Source organism: Culex pipiens, chromosome 1, assembly GCF_016801865.2.
Source record: "Culex pipiens pallens isolate TS chromosome 1, TS_CPP_V2, whole genome shotgun sequence".
NCBI classification, from domain to species: domain Eukaryota; kingdom Metazoa; phylum Arthropoda; class Insecta; order Diptera; family Culicidae; genus Culex; species Culex pipiens.
The window spans coordinates 10,895,612-10,911,556 of record NC_068937.1 but is presented as its reverse complement, the minus strand read 5'-3'; the positions used below and the strand labels follow the sequence as shown (position 1 = coordinate 10,911,556).

The 15,945-nt window shown below is 33.8% G+C and overlaps 1 protein-coding gene across 5 annotated transcripts in view; it reads left to right on the top strand.

Annotated features, from left to right (window-relative positions):
- Positions 1-1,079: 1,079 nt before the first annotated feature.
- Positions 1,080-15,945, top strand: part of LOC120430618 (otoferlin-like) — an 81,752-nt gene continuing 66,886 nt past the window's right edge. For 2 of the 5 annotated variants that reach the window (XM_039595723.2, XM_039595716.2), the window contains exon 1: positions 1,080-1,406. The gene's annotated coding sequence lies outside the window, so the exon portion shown is untranslated. The remainder of the gene's footprint in view (positions 1,407-15,945) is intronic. The other 3 variants (XM_039595744.2, XM_039595737.2, XM_039595728.2) reach the window with 3 other exon arrangements.

The following is a 15,945-nucleotide window of genomic DNA, read 5'->3' as shown; positions in this document are numbered from 1 at the left end:
AACAAGCGGACGCCTCCCTCCGGTGAGTTACGCTTCTCTCTCTGGAAGCTGAGTTCTCTTCTCTTCGAAAACTGAAATTTCTCTTGTTAAGTTTCACTCTCGGAGAAAATCAGCTGTGTCGGGGAGCTTTTTCAGGAAGATTTTCACGTGGAAGTTGGGGCCACGTGGGTTGAACTCATCTCGCTTTGCTTTGTCGGTTACTACAATGTTTACTCTGAAATTCGCCTTCCGCAAATTGACACTTTTAAACTTTGTTTACTAAATTTTGAAGGGCAAGATTGCTGCAGTAGCCAACCCCCCGATCGCCTTCTGACCACTTTCCGATTCCAGCTTGTTCCGTTCTGTAGAGTCGCAACCGGGATTCCTTGAGACACGACATTCCGGACGCAGCACCATCGCTGCCGATCATTAACCTCCGAACCACCTCATGTCCGCTTCCGTCGTGTCCTGTTCCGGGTTCTGCCAACCGGTGTCAGCACAATTCAATCACACTCACACTTCCGCGTCAAACGTTCACTCTCAACTGTCCACTGCGTAAACATAAACACGTGCCTCTTTTCATTCGCTGTCAAAATCAAGTACACGCTTAAGTAAGGATTAGTCTATTTCGGGTTATTAGTACCCGTGAAATATATTTATATTGTTTACATTATTTTGAAAGACTTTGCTCGTTTAGTGCACGTCTACACACATGTACACTGAACTGTCACTTACTTACTCTCCAGATCCATTATTATAAGGTAACACAAATAGTTGTTCCAAAGTCATTCTATGATAAGGTAATATAAATAAACAATTTCACTAGTTTGTAAACTAGAACTCGCAGCAAATTCGTAATTTTCAAACTGACAGCCAAAATTCAACGCCTACTGATTGTTAACAAAAAACACAACAACAGTGCGTAACGCCTGCCACACGCCAAACGAAATTGCGCCAAGTAACGCCTACCGTAAGGTAAAAGGACATCTTCCGGAACCCCAAATTAATCAAAAGCTCTCTCTCCCAACTTTTCGTCTCCGAGGCTGAGTTCCGTTGATGCGGTTAATGCTGGTACAAAAAGCTCCCCACTGGACCGCGTCGAGCTCAGTCTTGAGTGAACTTTGAACCAGTGCGGACCACCGGGGAAAAACCGCTGCGGATCACGGCCACGGTCGGCCACCAACCCCCTACTCTCCAGTTTTTTCTGACTCTCTTCGGGGAAACCCGGGGAAGGGAACAAGCCCAACGGGGTGCGACAGGAGGAGGTGTTCATCATCAGGACACTTGTGCACGCTGCTGCTCCTGGAATTGTGTGTGACAAAAGTCGTCGGACTGTGTGAGTGAGTGTTTTGACAGCAAAAGGAAAAGTAAATAGATTTTTACTACACGGCTGAAGAGTGCGGGAGGAGTGTTACGGGGATTTACAAGTGAGAAACAAGAGAATTTCGGCGGAAAGGCTGGTCAGGGTGATTCGGAAAACTTTCCGCCGCTTTTCCTCTGCGTCAGAATTTCTGCGAAGTGAAAACGCAAGGGTTATGAATTACGGTGAAATTTGGGGATCAAGGAGGCTGTGAAGAGAGGTGCACACACACGAAAAAAGAAAAGAAAGGGGAAGTGTCATGTAGGGTGGGAAGCGCGCGGCCTGCTTTGTTGGAAGATTCTTGGCGGATTCTTCTCGCGCAGGCACGATCGAAAAAAGTGAGGTTATGTACACGTGAAGAACACACACACAAACACACTCTGAATTGGGTTTCTCGTGTCACGAAAAGGTGTGAACAGGTGTACGACCAACGTATGGTGTCGTGTCTAGTCAGCCCGATTAGTGGGAGCGCTTTTGTTCCGGTGAATGTGCGTGAAGGATCAGACAGACAGTCGTCGTTGGCACAGAGTCCTTTCGGGCGGAAAATTGAAAACTGAGATGGAAAAAGGAGCTCGGTGGAATTGCTTTGGATTATTTGACGATTTGCTGCTGCTGCTGCTGCCGTCGTTCGATGGAATTAAGGTGTGAAAAGGTAGGTGAGAGGATCAAGAGGGAAAAAAAGTGTTCTGATATTGAAGGCAGTTCTTTGTGGTATTTGATGGAAAGAAGTATTATGCGATTTGGATATTCATATTTGACTCAAATTTGACTGTACATTGAATTATTTTTATGAACAAATCAGAATTCGCTGAATGAAAGGACAGTTGTCATATACATCGAAACGGTTCCAAAACTGGTTCTGATGTAACATTAACATAAGCTAGCATTCGGTTGAGGAAGCGTTCTTTTACATTGAAAAAGTAAAATTTGGTATTTTCTGACTTCCTCTACTCTCGAAGCCCAATTACAGTCCAGACTCGATTATCCGAAGGCGTTGGCAAAATTTCACTTCGGAATCGGATAAACGATACTTCGGATAATCGAATCAAGAAAAACAAAGTTTTTTCGTGGTCTTATTTTTGATTGTTGAGCTTAAGGTGAAGCCGTTGATCATTTTCAAAGAAAATAGATCATCACTCTAAAATGCTCTGTACTGAATTCAATTTAAAGAATTTCTGCACCAAAATGAATCAGCATGTGCCGGTTGTTGCCTTCTTGAAGCCACTGAAGGAATTTTTGGTCTAAGTCAAACGTGTTTAAAAATTTATATAATTTTGTGGTACAATCATTGACGTCCTAGTTGGCAATCATCGATTAATGACGATTTCCATAATTTTACAAGGAATGGAATAATCGTTACCAAAAAGTATCAGCATGTGTAGGACACTATTCTAAACAACTTGTAGAACGAGTTTTGTCAAAATATTGATAGCGATGCAAAATTTATATCTTTGAACGAAGAATCACGGCAATGATGGAAGTCTTCACGTTAAGTATGACCCTTTAACTACTCTAAAGTGATTTAGAATTTTAAATCCAAGAATAGCGAAAAATATTGGAAAAATGCATTTTTTTTAAATTTTTTTAATTGGCTAAAATGGGGTCGCAGAACTCAAATTTGATGTTTAAAGTAAGAAAAAAATATATTAAATTTCGGACCACAGAAGATATAAAAGAAGCTATTTTTTCACGTACTTTTGGATATTTTGATTTTTTTTGCTGTAGCAAAATTGTAATAATGCCTGAAGTACTTTGTAATAGCAATTGCTTGAAAATGTTGAAAAATTGCAGGAAATTGGACCAGAGTTGAGGAATCAATAACTATAAAAATGTAATTTTTGTATATTTTGAAATTTTAGACTTGATTATGCAATTTTTTAAATATTTTTATTCGAAAGAGTAGAAAATACTTTAAAAAAATTACATTGAACTGTTGAAAAATGTATGCAAATTGGAAAAAACATTTTTTTTCTTAACTTAATTTTTTTGCAATGCCTCTGGGTTTTGACGTCAAAAGTATGGATAAATCGTCTTTTTCAGACAGAATGATGTTTCAAACTTTTATATCAGTTATATTTCGATGCAAATGGAATGTCATATATGCAACGGATTGACAAATTTTTAAAATCTCTTTAAATATAAGAAGAACTGTTTGTTGAATACATTTTTAAAACTATCCACCAATACTAAATACTAAAAAAAAATCGAAAACTCTGAATTGTCCCGTTAGAGTATTGTTTTCTTGAAAAAGACGTTATATCGAATTTGTTGACTTCAAAAACCAAGAGGAGCAGTTCCCTGAGATCTCGCAAAAAAAAAATTGCTTTTAATTTTTATATTTTTTTTATTTGTATGAAGCTTTGTCCATCGATTCCTTATGTCTAAATAAGCCTTTTGCATCATTCGTTTCTTTATAAAAGTCTCCATACAAATTTGGGGGCTGTCCATAGAATTCATAGAGTGCTATGAAACTTTTGAAAATCTGTAACTCAAGGAGTGATTTTCTGAACGATTTTATGTCTTCAGCAAAGTTCCTTATTATAACCATCAGAAAAAAATATTTTTGCTCTGAAAAAATTACCCATTGCGACCAACTTTACCCCCTTTGATTTTTTTTAATTATTAATTAGCACACAAAAAGTTTCATCTTTTGAGTAATAGTATCGAGAATGAACAAAATAAAGAACAAAAAATCGGGCATCAGAAATCGATCGTTCATGATTTTTGCATTTTTTTCCAAAGAATATTTCTCGAGAGATTACAAAGATTGATTTTTAGTCAGAGCCAATAGCAAATCCTATACCTTTCTTTAGTAGGATAGTGAAAAGATGTTTAGATGTCAAATTTGTATTTTTATGTTAAATTATGATAAAGGGCACCGTTTTTGAGTTATAGCCATTTTCAGGTTGATTTTTTTATTTAAAAAAATTAGAAAATTCCGAACATTTTTTTTGTAGAGGTGGGCAAAAAAGCGAGCCGGTTCACTGAAAAGAGCGAATGAACCATGGCTCACAAAAAAAGAGCCGCGGTTCTTTTTAAAACTTCGGTCTGTTGAAAGAACCGTTTCAAGATAGAATGATTTTTAAACCTGTTTTTTTATTTTATAAATATACTGATTGAATTTAAAATAAATAAAAGTATTTAATTTGATTTTGAGAATTGAAAATGTAATTTCAAATATTTCAATGCTTATCAAGGTGTTGCAAGGTGTACTTTTTCAAATACTTTAGGATAAAAAAAATGGCAGGTTAAAGAGAGTTGACATTTTGAGAGCTGAATCGACACAATTCGTTGGTGTCTATTTTAACTTTCTCATCAATGTACATTGAAATCCTCTAAAGTAGCCATTACACTATCGCAAACAATCAAACAAACAAACTCGTACTTTTTCGTGTTTGACAGTTATCCAAACTCGCAAACTTGTTTGCGGCAAATTTGCAAACAAGGCAAAATGTATACAGGCTGACGTTTGTACAAAAAAATCCAGGCAAACAAAAAAAGCAGGCAAACTCGGCAAACTGGCAAACTGTCAAAAGTGCGGGTTTGTTTGTTTGCCGTAGTGTAATAGCTCCTTAAGTAGCATTTATGCCGATATTTGAATGACACTTGAAAGTTTTCAAAAGTTACTCCAAAAGTAAAGCTGAATGAGTTTTTTTTTCATAAAATAAAGGACTTTTCATTGCACAACTGATCGTAAAGATACATAAAAGTTTTGCCCGAATACAAATTTGAGCATTTCGAAAAGTTTAATTTGGAAAATTTTGAACATTTTGATGAAGACAATTAAATCTTTTTGCTCGATTAAACTTTGGCATTTATAGACTTTATCGATTAAATCAGAATGTACAAATCCAGAGTTTTTTTGGAAAGATCCTATAAGCTATTGTCTTTCATATGTTTATAAGACCTATTCAAAAAAAAAATCTCTAGAAATGTGTTCGAAATATATTTTTTCAAAATAAAATTTCAGCAATTGTTAAATTTTAGCAAGAAATAAACGCAATTTCGTAAAATTATTAGCAGTTTTCTCCAAAATCCTACAATTAAGTTTGGGTGCTCTCCCCATCCGATCATTCGAACGTTTTGGTTCGAGTAGAGATACCCTAGTAACATTTTTAAACTTACAGGTTTTATCATGGTTCTGAAAACCCTCATACGGCCTGAAAAGGCTTTTATGGCCTACTTAAAACCTAAAATATTACTAGGGATAGTGACATAAAGCACACAAAAACTTTAATATTAAAAAGTCCAATAAAGAGGGCATACAAAATCACACCAAATGAGCCGCTCTTTTTAATGAGCGAGCGAAAATGGATGGCTCCTAAAAAAGAGCGACTTTGCCCACTTCTATTGTTTAGACATTGTTGATCCGACTTTTGGTTGCTGAGATGTGGCCTGGCAAACAATGAAAAATATTCAAAAAATGAGTTTTTATTTTCAATACAATGAAAAGTCGATTTGCGATTCTGGCGTGTTTTATCGAAAAACAGATGTTTTTTTAGAGTGCATTATTATTAATTTTTCAAAAATAGATGACTGTCAAAAAATTTAGACAAACTTATTTTTTATAATTTATTTTTTATACAAAAAAAGCTTTAATCAAAAAACATTAAATTTATCACTCATTGGGGGCATCTTTGACCGTGTTTGTGAAATATAAAAACTTAAAAAGGTTCTTTGGACATATAAGATCTAATTTAATAAGGCTTTCTAGTCAAAATTTTCCAACACATCCAAAGTATGTTTACATGCTGAGCTGGAGGCTTGTTTGCATCAGATTTGCCATCTTTTCTAGCAAAAGTTTTTTGTCATGCTACTGTTAGCTCGAGCTCGAGCATTGTTTGCATCAGGACACTGTGACGGGAAGTTCGTCATTTTTTGGGTTAAATTGTATTTTTTTACTGGGCATAGAAAGCTTTTTTGCCAAAATATTGAACAAATTTTAAAATATATGCTAACATTTAAAAAGTTTCTATTTATGTTTTTTTTATTAAAACTGAACACATAAAAATTTTATCATTTTTCCCTTGACGGTGACATTCAAGTCTAAAAAATTCAAATAATTCATGATTTATGATTTTCGGCCGGACTCGCGCATCAATCATCGTGCTTCCGGGGCTGGTTTGTCTATCCGGTTTTTGGAAAGTTTGCACACACAAATGATGACGTGATGGGTTGCTGACAAGTGAGCCCTAAACCCACCAGAAGTGTCCGCCACTCGTCTCAGGGAACACTGTTTGAGGTGGTTAATTATTAATGTCATTAGTATGTATGTTGGGGGGTTTGTGGGTGTGTAAAATGTGCTTGTAGTGGTTCTATTGTTTTCATAGTGTTGATGAGCTTAAAATTAACATAACGCTGCTGGAAACTAATTACGTTTTGAAAGGGGGATTAGTTGTGGTACCACACAATGTTGTTTGTGGATGGATGAGTGACTACCTGATGACGTGTAATTATCTGGCATTAAAACTAGATAAATCCCCCCTGTTTGAACCCATGCAGCAAAAGCTTTCGGATTAGGCTCAAACTCGATTCAGAGTAACGATCTTTAAGCGTGTAAACCTCGGAATTCCCCCTCGATTTTCACCTGTTTAGCACCTTTTGAAGCCCACCCATCCCGATTTGCCCTTTGGCACTCAATTTTCCACCACATTTCCGGAATGGGTGTGCTCGCGACGCACTCGGTTCGCGCTCGGTGGTGAATATCGATCAAATTCAAATTAATGCGACGGTGTGACGTATGACGACGAGGATGGCATATGGCGGGCTGTCACGCGGAACACTCTTCTTGGAGGGGACCGGAAGTGTAGGTGATTGGGTTATTCTTTTATGATTTAATGCCGATAACATATTGTGGCGACATGTTGCGTGCAATTTTTTTTTGCGATTCTACAAGCAGTTTGATTTAAAATTTAAATTTAGTAACACGTTGTAACCGTGCATTATGACAGATTGTCAAACCTACTCATTTTTGGGTACAATTGAAAATGAAAAACATAACCTTTCAAAAAGTTGGTTGTGTCAAATAACTCATACATTTCAGTAAAATTAAATAGGTGTGCAGCATGACAGCTACACGTTAATTTATTGAAAGTTAAAACAAATCTTGAAATAACTCACCGGATAGCTTTCGTGACCCATTTTTCTAGGACGCGTGAGTTCTCGTGTTTCTCGCAGAGTATATTTTTCCCTGAATATTAATGAGCGTAAATTATGTGGAATTCAAGGAAACGTGAATTCCCGTAGGGAAGCGTACACATACCGCCATAAATAACAAGGTTGAATGTTACCAATTCGTGTTCCCTTCCGAAAGTGTTGAAAATATTGTTTTTCGCCGCGTGGAGAAATGTTCAACCGCAGCTGAACTCAAATTAGTCGGAAAGTTTGAACAAGCTTTTGAGGGGTTTTTTTGGTGCAAAACTTTTCACCCTATTTGTGCAGCGATAATTAAATGTTTAACTTCTTAAAGACCTCAACTAGGATGTTTTTTCACTTAAACTTAAATCACCGTGTAGCTTTTGTTTACAAACAACACGCTAAATTTAACTTGCCAACATTAAGCTCAACTTCAACCTACAAAAGTCCTATTTTCTATCAATCCAATCATTTGCATTCTTCCTAAGCCTTTCTATCCCTTGATTGGTTCTCAATGTTATATCGTTTTCTTTGTCATCCCGACAACCGGTGCACCTGGCCGGTTGAAAAACAATAAAATCGATAGGATTATTCCGATGAACTCGATGAAAACTATTCCATCCCACATACCACGCAATCTATCGAGAGCCGGCTTTTACATAAATCGACAACTTTTTCACCGTCGGGGTTCTCTCGAGGGAATTTGAAGAATATTGTTTTCCCCGGAAAAGCTCCCCTTCTGTTAACCTCCTGCACTCGCCCCGATCTTTACTGAACTTTTTATATCATCATCAATTTTTCAATAAGTTTTAAGCTCTTGTTTTCAGCTGGGAATTCGATATCGGACCTTCCGTGTCAAGTTGCGCGTTGAAGGATGCACACCTTGCTTGCCGCACACTTTGCGCCTGGTTTGACAGAACTTTGACAGCGAAGTGGGCGCTGGAAGCGTTACACGCTAAAGTGAAATATTCGTGTTATTATTTTTTATTCCTCAGAATGTTGTGCTCCCCAATGGTGAAGGAAAAAGTTTTTCTTACCATGTGAAATTTTTAATTTAGCTACCGGAACAAGTTTGTTCATAACTTCCTGCAATTATTACCTTTTTGCCGCTTGCAAATTACTGGCGAGGGCGTTCGCGTACCACGTGCAATTTTCTTCATGGGAAAAGTTTTGCTTCTTGCATAGTACCGCGGATGAGGACGGACGCAATCAAGTTAAATTGTTCGATTTTCTGTTGAAAAGGTTAAGATTTTCTCAAAATTGATATTTTTTCCAGCTGTCAAAAATACACTGCTAATTTGTTTAAGGAAAACTTTCGATCAAAGTATGTAATGTTTCCCAAACACGATTCCAATCTGAAGTAAACACGTTTAAGGAAATCCACTCAGCTCAAAAATAAACTCTTTTTCTTGCAGCCCTCCCACGCCTTCAAAGAAGGCGAAAACTTTTCGGTTTTGCGGTTTCAAAAGAGACAGCCCAAGAAAATAACCTCTCGCGCAAAAAGGCTGCCATTTTCTTGTTTGGCCAAAGTTGTTCCCTGATATAGCGTCGTGTTGCCTTTCCGGCTGTCTATTCCGGCGGGTTCTGTTATGATGGAGAACCAGCGCCGCGTGTATTGTGTGAGGGGAAAAGTTTTGACAAAGAACTTTCCCTCCTTGCACCTCGTGTTCTGGGAAAGTTTCTGCCCAGGGATGTAGCGGATTGATTTTCTAGAGGGTTTTTCCCAAACCTAATTTTATTGAAAGAATACATTTTTTGAAATTGTGCGTACCTTTTGAAAAAAAACTTCCAACTTTTCAAATCTTTTTGCACACCTTGCAAAACAATAACATTGATCCTGATCTGTCAAATACACTCACAGCTGAAATCACTCAAAAGTTTAATTAAACTACCCATTACCCAAAATTGAGTACAACACTGTTCATCCCGAATTACCCACAAAGAAACACAAACACCGGACATCTTCGGGGATGTTCCTCCTGAAAAGGTAGCTCCGGTGGCAGTCTACCGGATTGTTATTATATGAAGTGTGCGTGCGTGTGTATGTTCAAAAGTTGCACACAAAGCGGAAAAGTTGTCTGACACTCTTCTGTCATGTGATCTTCTACTTCATCTTCCTGGGAGGTGTATTATACGTGTATGACAACAAAAGCAAATGCACAAGAAATCTAATTTTCGGTCCCCTTGAAAGGACTTGAACCCACGTGGTTTGGGTACAATTAATCTGCGGAATGCCTGGGTGAACTTTATTACGGCGATGGGTGGTGTAGATTTCGTTGGGAGGTTTGTTGTTGTTTCTGCAGGGTGTAGTAAATTAGGGACTTCCGGTGGAATTTTACGGCGTGGAACAGTGAATTTTCTTTTTCAGGCAAGTGAGGAAGGTGCAGATAAGATGATGAATTCGGTTCGTTAGGTTACAATTAGTGGAAACAAGATATTCACTCTAGTTTAGTTTTAGCGTGTGCATTTGACAGCTCTGGAAAAATGCAGGGAGCTGTCAAAATTGCTACACGCGCATGGGAAATAACCATATTCTGAGTAATTTACACTTGGATTTAATCATCAAATTATTTTCAGTGCATGCACTTGACAGCTCTAGAAATAGTTGTTTGTTGTTGTTTCAGCAAGAAGTAGTGAAATAGTGACTTCCGGAGGAATTTATGACGTGGAAGGTGCAGATAAGATGATAAATTCGGTTCGTTAGGTTGCAATTAGTGAAAAAAATGATATTCACTCTAGATTATTTTTAGCGTGTGCATTTGACAGCTCTTGAAAAAAATGCAAGGAGCTGTCAAAATTGCTAAACGCGCATGTGAAATAACCATATTCTGAGTAATTGTCGCTTGGATTTAATCATCAAATTATTTTCAGTGCATACACTTGACAGCTCTAGAGAAAGTTGTTTGTTGTTGTTTCAGCGGGGTGTGATGAATTAGGGACTTCGGGAGGAATTCTTTGACGTTTAACAGCGAATTTTCTTTTTGAAGCAAGCGAGGAATGTGCAGATAAGATAATGAATTCGTTTCGTTAGGTTGCAATTTGTGGAAAAAAAGATATTCACTCTAGATTATTTTTAGCGTGTACATTTGACAGCTCTGGAAAAAATGCAGGGAGCTGTCAAAATTGCTACACGCGCATGTGAAATAACCATATTTTAACTTGGATTTATTCATCAAATTATTTTCAGTGCATACATTTGACAGCTCTAGAAAAAGTGCAGAAGGCTGTCAAAGTTTCTACACGCTCGTGTAAAATAATTAAGTTTTGAGTTTTTTTCACTTAGATTACGTCAAAACTAAATCTACTCAAAACTTGATAAAATGAGAGCCTTCAAAACTCTGTTTATTTTCGCTGGAAAACTTTAAATAAGCACGTCCTCAAAGTGATAACAACCAAAGCGAACTCAAATTTAGGCAAAAAAAAACTCCATCAAAGTCCCACGGAAACCGCGCCGCCAACCGAAAATGAGCCTGGTATTTGTTTTCGTGATCAACGCTAATTAAACGACCAGCAAAAGGGGGTGAACCAGCCGTGTTATAATACTTGGAAAAACTTTACCCCTGAAGCCAGGGAAATTATCATAATTACACGGACATGCTCGTGGTCAGAGGGGTTTTAGGCTTTGTGCGAGCTTTACTGCCCCTGATCGCATAAATGTCCCATATGCATTTTTTTTTCGTTTTTGAGTTATTGATGCAGTTTGGTTCAAAATCGTGTCCTCTTTCAGAAAAGCCTATAACATCCAGTACTTTGTTCTAGAAATCAGGAGAAAATCCAGTTTTTGCACAAAAACTTAACACGTAGCCTTATGCGTGGGACAAACTTCACATGCGTTTTTCTCAGCTTGCTGTTTTTGCATATGGGACATTTATGTGAACATGGGCAGTTTACCATATTTATGTTTAGAATAATGTGAAGTAAGTGCTTGGCGCGAAGGTTCTTCCACGCAAATTATAACTATTGTGGGAATGCACGGGAAATGGGGTCATTTTTATAGTAAGTGGCACTTTGAAAGGGGTTGTTGATTTATGCAAGGAGTTTTAAACTCAGGCTGAAGTGTTATTAAATCATTAGAACGTCGGAAGTGATGAGTTATTAATTCGAAGACGACATTTGAAAAAAGTTAATTGCTTGGAAAAAATGAGGCTAACGAATTCAGCGTGTACCCGCATGACGGATGACAGTTGACAGTGCACTAAGAAAATAAATGACTAACTTTGTTGTTTTTTCCTACCTAGATGAAAGATAGTCCAAAACTCACTGTCAGACACGTTCCGACTGCAGAGCACAAGGGTGGAAGCTGTTTGCTGAATATTTTAAGCCAAAACACGCTCTAAATGCAAACGATGCACTCGACAGTTTGCTAATTAGAAGATGTTTTCCCCAAAGTCTTCTGGCATCGTGTCTGTCTGGAGATGATGCATGGTGTCGATTTCTGGAAAAGTCAGGGAAAACCTGGAATTGTCAGGGAATTTTATTTGACCTGGAAAAGTCAGGGAAAGTCAGGGAATTTTAAGCTGGGTCAGGGAATTTCGATGATCATAAACATATTACTACAAAATTTCATTTCTTTTTGAAAATTTGCCCTTGATGATGTATTTGAATGTCTTCCAGGCCAAACTTTGACACATTGATAATATTTAATTTTTTATATTGGTCAGTCTGGAAGGAACGTTAAACTCCATATAAAAAATGCTTAAGATAAGGGTCACGAAGAAAAGGAACAGCAACGAAAAGTTGCATTTGGCATTTCTTCGCGCATTGCTTGTTTGCAATATTAGGTTTAAAAATCAAATAATTTGGATTTGCTTTGGATTTGCGTTCAACTGAAAATTACAAATTACTAGCGCACACAAGGGAAAGACAATATGAGGCAGTTGCCCCACCATCCTCAGAGATTTGTTCTAAAATTGGTCGTTTGCTCAGCATATAGAGACCATAGGAAAATCATACATTTTGTCAGAAAAATTGAATGATTAAAAAAATCAAAGGTAAAAAAATCAAACATTTGAAAATTAAAAAAAAATCTAAAATTCTAAAGCTCAAAGATTCTAAATTTTTAAAATTCTGAAATTCTGATATTTCTTGAATTGTTGATTTCTTAAATTTTTAAATTCTTATTCTAAAATTCTAAAAAAATTGTAAGGTTAGAAAATTTTCCAAAATTTCACTTTAGTATTCGTTATCTAAATTCTTATTTTTTCTCAAAATTAAACTGAACTATGATCCAAAGTTATCTAATTTTGTGTAATCTAAAATGTTACCAAAATGGTGGTGGTGAAATGGAATAAAAGATCAAAGATTTAAATTCAAGAATTAAAGAAATAAAACAAAAATTTATGGAATAAACAGGGTTATTACCGAGGTTGTTACGGACGGCGCGAATTAGGCGCGGATTTCGCGTGGTAGCAATTTTGATTGAAAAAAATATGGAGAGATAAAATTACTTTCAACTTATAAAGAAAAATATTATCAAGAATCAGGATAACTTTTTTTTTTGTTGAGAGCAAAAACTTCGATTTCTTATTAATTGAATTTTCTTCCGAAAATTTTTGTTTGTATTTTCTCAATAAAAAACGTCGAAAGATGAAGATTATGAAGAGATATTTTTTTAAATGTGTTGTTGAGGATTTCCTAAATAAATGTATTACTACACTCAACTCATTTTTAAACATACTGACTCTGAATATTTAATTTCTTTTAAGTTTTGAGTTATGTTTTTACCCTTATTTAGTGTTCTTTTATACTGGATACATCGAATTTTAATCTTGTGAATCTTAATCATAATTTAAACTTTTCCTGAAGATACGGATATTAAGATGTAACAAAAATTATTATTGAGGCATGTTCCAGTGGGGTGTACTGTGCTTATATCCCAAATATGAGCTTCATTGGACGTAACAGAAGCTGGCCTCCGCCTTTGAATTTTAGATGGGATTCAACCAGTAGAAATATTTTTTTCAAATTTAAACATTCTTGAAGCAAAATAATAAAAAAACAAAACATTAAAAAAATACAGCTCCATCATTCAAAATTAAATTATTCAGATTTTAGCAAATAAAATTAGGACAAATAGTATTAAAAAACCAAAAAAAAAAACATTTAAAAAATATAAAAGATCCGAAATTTCAAATTGAAAATTAAAAAATCTGAAAAAAAAATTCAAAATTATCAATTTTTAAAATTAATTCCAGAGAAAAAAAAATATTTTCTTAAATTCTTAAATTCTAAAATTCTTAACTTCTTAAATTCTTAAATTTTTAAATTCTTAAATTCTTAAATTCTTAAATTCTTAAATTCTTAAATTCTTAAATTCTTAAATTCTTAAATTCTTAAATTCTTAAATTCTTAAATTCTTAAATTCTTAAATTCTTAAATTCTTAAATTCTTAAATTCTTAAATTCTTAAATTCTTAAATTCTTAAATTCTTAAATTCTTAAATTCTTAAATTCTTAAATTCTTAAATTCTTAAATTCTTAAATTCTTAAATTCTTAAATTCTTAAATTCTTAAATTCTTAAATTCTTAAATTCTTAAATTCTTAAATTCTTAAATTCTTAAATTCTTAAATTCTTAAATTCTTAAATTCTTAAATTCTTAAATTCTTAAATTCTTAAATTCTTAAATTCTTAAATTCTTAAATTCTTAAATTCTTAAATTCTTAAATTCTTAAATTCTTAAATTCTTAAATTCTTAAATTCTTAAATTCTTAAATTCTTAAATTCTTAAATTCTTAAATTCTTAAATTCTTAAATTCTTAAATTCTTAAATTCTTAAATTCTTAAATTCTTAAATTCTTAAATTCTTAAATTCTTAAATTCTTAAATTCTTAAATTCTTAAATTCTTAAATTCTTAAATTCTTAAATTCTTAAATTCTTAAATTCTTAAATTCTTAAATTCTTAAATTCTTAAATTCTTAAATTCTTAAATTCTTAAATTCTTAAATTCTTAAATTCTTAAATTCTTAAATTCTTAAATTCTTAAATTCTTAAATTCTTAAATTCTTAAATTCTTAAATTCTTAAATTCTTAAATTCTTAAATTCTTAAATTCTTAAATTCTTAAATTCTTAAATTCTTAAATTCTTAAATTCTTAAATTCTTAAATTCTTAAATTCTTAAATTCTTAAATTCTTAAATTTTTAAATTCTTGAATTCTTAAATTCTTAAATTCTTAAATTCTTAAATTCTTAAATTCTTAAATTCTTAAATTCTTAAATTCTTAAATTCTTAAATTCTTAAATTCTTAAATTCTTAAATTCTTAAATTCTTAAATTCTTAAATTCTTAAATTCTTAAATTCTTAAATTCTTAAATTCTTAAATTCTTAAATTCTTAAATTCTTAAATTCTTAAATTCTTAAATTCTTAAATTCTTAAATTCTTAAATTCTTAAATTCTTAAATTCTTAAATTCTTAAATTCTTAAATTCTTAAATTCTTAAATTCTTAAATTCTTAAATTCTTAAATTCTTAAATTCTTAAATTCTTAAATTCTTAAATTCTTAAATTCTTAAATTCTTAAATTCTTAAATTCTTAAATTCTTAAATTCTTAAATTCTTAAATTCCTAGGTTCTTGAATGCTGCCATTTTTGTTACCATCTTAGATTACAGAAAACCTGATAAAATTTGAAGTATTTTTGGAGTTATTTTTTTCGGTTAGGGAAATTCTGAGAAGAAGATGTAGAAAAATTTGCTACGATTTTTCTAAGTGACGCTTTGGTAAGATCATCGAGTATGAACTGTATCTTAAATTTAAAATCTCAAGATCGAGGATTTATGACAATTTTAAAATTTTATTATTTTTCTTTATTTAGTTATGATTCAATTTTTAGATTTAAATTTCTAAATGTTGAAATTTTTGATTTTTTTTTTGCCAAAATGTTTGTTTTGGATTTTCCCTCTAGTTTACCTAATCCTAGCAATAATACATTTTCAGCGTTTTAAGATTCTGCGTTCTGAGATTACAAAATTGAATTTATTATGAAACTCTTTTATATGTTTGTCGCAAAAATATTTTTCTTAAAATGACGCGGATTTTGCGCGGATTGGGTTTTGGGTTGGCGCGGATATTTTTATTGATTTCTCCGTATCAACCCTGAATAAAGGAATTTGAGAGTTCAAGAATTTATAAAATATGGTCTCTACGCAAAAGTTGTTTTAACTTTAATTAAGATCTAGCATCCGAGATTTAAGGGATTGTACAACTACATTTTACATATTTTTCCCAAACAACATTCAAGGGCTTACAAGGTGGAGTTCCCGTGGTCAGATTGAGCTTAGATTTGGAATCTATTCCAAAACACCCAAATATCTAAGTTTGATAAATAATGACTTTTCGAAAAGCTCGAGTAGGTTGTATTTTGTTTTTATTTTTATAAAATGTATTGATCGTGTGATTGATCGTCTGTAGGCTCTGGTCAAGGTAGAAAACTTTTTTTTTATTTTATAGCAAAAATATTTTTTGGAAAAATT